The 4,421-nt window shown below is 39.0% G+C and overlaps 1 pseudogene; it reads left to right on the forward strand.

The window, feature by feature from the left end:
- Positions 1-3,416: 3,416 nt before the first annotated feature.
- Positions 3,417-4,052, forward strand: LOC149218814 (fe(II)/2-oxoglutarate-dependent dioxygenase 4 pseudogene; annotated as a pseudogene).
- The last annotated feature ends 369 nt before the right edge of the window (positions 4,053-4,421 follow it).

A 4,421-nucleotide genomic window follows, 5' to 3' on the forward strand; every position in this document is an offset into this window, starting at 1 on the left:
AAGTGTTCCTCCAAACATTAGTCCGTATAGATATCCCTATGCCCAAAAGAGTGAAATTGAATGTATGGTTGCAAAAATGATAGAGGATGGTATAATTCAACCTAGTGAAAGTTCTTTCTCTGCTCCAATAGTATTGGTGCACAAGAAGGTTGATCATGGATCATGTGTCCGGATTATAGGGAGTTCAACAAGCTCACTATTAAAGATAAATTTCCCATTCCTGTCATTAATGAATTATTGGATGAATTGCATGGATCAATTTACTTCACCAAGTTGGATCTTCGTTCAGGATATTATCAAATCCGAATGAAGACTGAAGACATTATGAAAACAACATTTAGAACTCATGAGGGTCATTACGAATTTTTGGTCATGCCTTTTGGCCTTACCAATGCACCTTCTACATTTCAAGGTTTGATGAATTCTATTTTCAAACCCTTCCTTAGAAAATGTGTGTTAGTATTTTTTGATGATATATTAATCTACAACAAGTCTTGGAAGGATAATGTTGAACATGTTGACAGGGTGCTCAAACTATTGGAGGAGAAACAATTATATGTAAAAGGCTCCAAATGTTTCTTTGGAGTACAAGAGGTGGAATATCTAGGTCATATTGTATCTCATGAAGGTTCTAAGGTAGACCCTAGCAAAATTAAAGCCATTAAGGAATGGAAAATCCCCACATCCATAAAGTATCTGCGAGGATTTCTTAGGTTGACAGGGTATTATCGCAAGTTTGTTAAGAATTATAGGAGAATAGCAGCATCTCTAACAACATTATTGAAGAAAGATGTATTTTCATGGACTTTAGAAGAAACAGAGGCCTTCAAACATCTTAAAGAGGCAATGTGCCAAGCACCGGTCTTAGCTACACTAGACTTCACAAAAACCTTTATTGCAGAATGTGATGCTTCAAGAAATGGAATTGGTGCTATTTTAATGCAATATGAAAGACCCATTGCTTTCGAAAGTCGTCCAAACAAAGGAAAGTATTTACACGCAGCTATTTATGAGAAGGAAATGTTGACAATACTACATGCACTTAAGAAATGGCGATCCTACCTAATGGGAAGACACTTTAAGGTAAAAACGGATCATGATAGTCTCAAATAATTTTTAGAACAAATATTATGCTCTGAAAAGCAACAAAAATGGGTCACAAAGATGTTGGGTTATGCATTTGAAATCATCAACAAAAAAGGGAAGCAAAATGTTGTGGCAGATGCACTCTCAAGAAAGGATGAGGTTGTGGAAGCATTGTTGTGTGCCATTTATATTATCTAACCAGATTGGATAAAGGAAGCAAGGGATGAATGGAAGAATGACGAAGAAGTGTGGGAATTCATTCAAAATTTACTTTATCTGGAAAAATGATTCGTTATGGTACAAAGATCGCTTATACCTATGTAAGAATTCCCAACTCAAACAAAATATTCTTATGGAATTGCACACTTCTCCCTTAGGAGGGCACTCAAGATTTTTAAAAACTTACCACAGGGTTAAGAAAGAATTTTTTGGGATGGCCTTAAATCGGATATTCAAAAGTTTGTGGAAGAATGTTTGGTTTGCCAACAAAATAAAGTTGAAATAATTAAGACCCCGAGTCTATTACAACCTTTATCCATTCCAAGCCAATGTTGGGAGGAGGTTTCAATGGATTTTATCACAGGTTTACCCAAGTCCGAAGGAAATGTTAGACTTCATCTTGCCAATTTGCTGTCAAAGTCAAATTATCAAAGTTCATTTCTTGTTATGTACATTTCTGTTTGATGTTTAGACCAGCAAGGAGTTAATTTTGTATTTAGGGCTAAGTGCAAGTTATTGTTCTCAAGGTGCTTCATAATACCTACGCGCCAACATCGGGAGTTTTCTTTTCAGCAGCTTCTTGATGTATCTCTTCCATTTGCAAACGTAAGCTTTTATGGAGAAGTCTATTGGGCCAAAGCTGAGAACAGTGGAGGAGAAATCAGTTTTAGAACTTGTGCTCAACAACTTCTTTACGAGCTTGGAGATCCTATTGCATATATAACTCCTGATGTTTCAAAATGTATCATTTCTCCCTTTGTCTAAAGATATGGTTTTTTCCAAAGGAGCAGAACTAAGCCTCCAAAAACGTCCTGAGACACTTCTTCAGTTGGTGCCAAATGAATGCGATTAGAAAGGTTGGGGAGAAATATCATATGGGGATTGGGGTGCGTGAAGCGTGCATCAGCAGTGGATTATTTGGTTCGGTCATGGATGGAAGGGCGAGCACCTGGAACTCAAGAGTATATAGTTTCATATATTATCGAATTAGAAAGCTTGCAGACACATTCTTCTGATGGACATCCTTTGTCTTCCATGGAGCCTATAGACCTAAAATTGCGAATGGATGGTCTATTTAATCTGAAGGATCATGCAGTTCATTTTACACAGGAATTGGAATCTCTTTATACCAATGGACCTGCAGGTGGCGGTGGCATCAGGATATAATATTTCTTCAGAAAATATTGGTACCACGAGAGTGCATATTCTAGAGGTTCAACATAAAATATAGGAATCCAGTAGAAACTCAACATGTTATAGGCTCAATGGACATGGGGATGCTACCTCATAAGCATACTTATAGAGGTGGTCTTGAGCCACTGAAGGGTGGTGCAGCATCTAGAGTTGATTCGGATCCACTAAGGAAACATTTCCATTTAGTGAGCCTAGGTGGCATAATATTTCCTCTTTACCGTGCAGCCCATAGTCGAGCAGGAGACAAAGGAAATGATTTGAACTTCTCTATCATACCGCATCTCCCTGCCGACATTGAAAGGTTGAAGGTGGTCATAACACCAGAATGGGTCACTAATGTGACCAAGGCTCTTATTGGCCCCGCAAGTGCTCTTACAATTCTACAGCATGCTCAAGGCCTACATTTCAATCAGGCAAAAGCATTCAAGCATAATGATGATGAACAACAGTTAGTGGTAGAAATCTATGAAGCCGCAGGTGTTCACTCTCTAAACGTTATGGTGAGGAATGTTTTAGATAGAGGTGTGAATTGTTCGAGAAGGATTGACCAACATGGAAAGACAACCTCAGACTTAATTCTTTGTCAAGAAATTGTGTTACCATCATGACTGTGAAAGACAACTAAACCTAAATTCAACACTTTCTGGAGCAAAATCAGTGATTAGGGGTAAACTGGGCAAAAATTGTGCTTGAGTTTGTCGGCGCGGCGCATCAGTGGCGCGCGACGCATCAGGCAACAAATTCCAGTGCTATCTTAGAGGCGCGCGGCGTGTTGGGTGAGGCGCGCTACGCACTTAGTCTCAGACCTTAGAAAAATTTGTCTTGCGCCTAGTTTCGTGTCAAATCAGCTTGATCAGCTTGCAAATGTGTTTTTTATTGTAAACCATGGCGTGGACATTGCCAGAGAATTTTTCGAAATGCCCGTGGAAGACCGCTCGAAATTTTTCTCAAATGATATAAGCAAGCCAGTTCGATTTTCGACAGGGTTCAATCCAAAGATGCGTAGCTGGAGAGATTATCTGGCCCACTCTTGTCATCCTCTAGAGGAAGTCATTAACTGTTGGCCTGAAAAACCTGCAGGATATATAGAGATTGTAGGGAATTATGCCATCGATATGCAAACATTGATTTTAAGGTTTCTAGCTGCCATTTCTGAAGCCCTGGAGCTCTCATCTCATTACCTGAACACACTTTTTGGAAAACCCGACCACACCATGTTTCTAAATTACTATCCTGCATGCCCCAACCCAGATGTCACCCTTGGTTTACAACTTCATTGTGACCTACGTGGCATCACTGTTTTAATGCAAGGCAATGTCAGCGGCCTGCAAGTAATGAAAGATGAAATGTGGGTGACTGTAGAACCCATGCCTAATGCTTTCATCGTCAATTTGGGAATTAAACTGGAGGCTGTGAGCATTAAAGAGGTTCCAATGAAAGGGAAAATACCACAGCTGGAGATGACGGAACTTTGTTTCCATTTATCAAAGGGCGGAAGTTTTGTTCAAAACTATTTTTTATTAAAATCAGTTTTATTCAAATGGCAAATGTAACTTGGCAATGAAAGGTGATAAGTAAAAGACCGAATGCCACGAAGACATCGACCACAACAGAAAAATAGGAATTGATCTCCTACTAATGGCTTCAGTTAAATATCCAAGTGGATCTACGCTGCAGTATTTATCTCTTAATTGGCCATCAGAGGAATTCAAGGGAAACGATGCTCTGTTTTTAGAAAAAATGGATGACTCTTTCTATTCTTACAATGATAGTCGAAACAGCTCATTATTTTTCATTGACGTGTAGGGGAAAGGTTTTTGGTCTATTTATTGTATGAAAAAATGGTTTTGTTTCAAATGGCAACGTGGCTTGATTTGAAATGCGCTTGTCAAAAGGCGACCTCCACATTCCAAATGCTATTT

The sequence above is a fragment of the Pinus tabuliformis genome, chromosome Q (genome assembly GCF_031772625.1).
Source record: "Pinus tabuliformis cultivar Carrire ecotype Pingquan chromosome Q, CPIR1, whole genome shotgun sequence".
Taxonomy (NCBI): Eukaryota; Viridiplantae; Streptophyta; class Pinopsida; order Pinales; family Pinaceae; genus Pinus; species Pinus tabuliformis.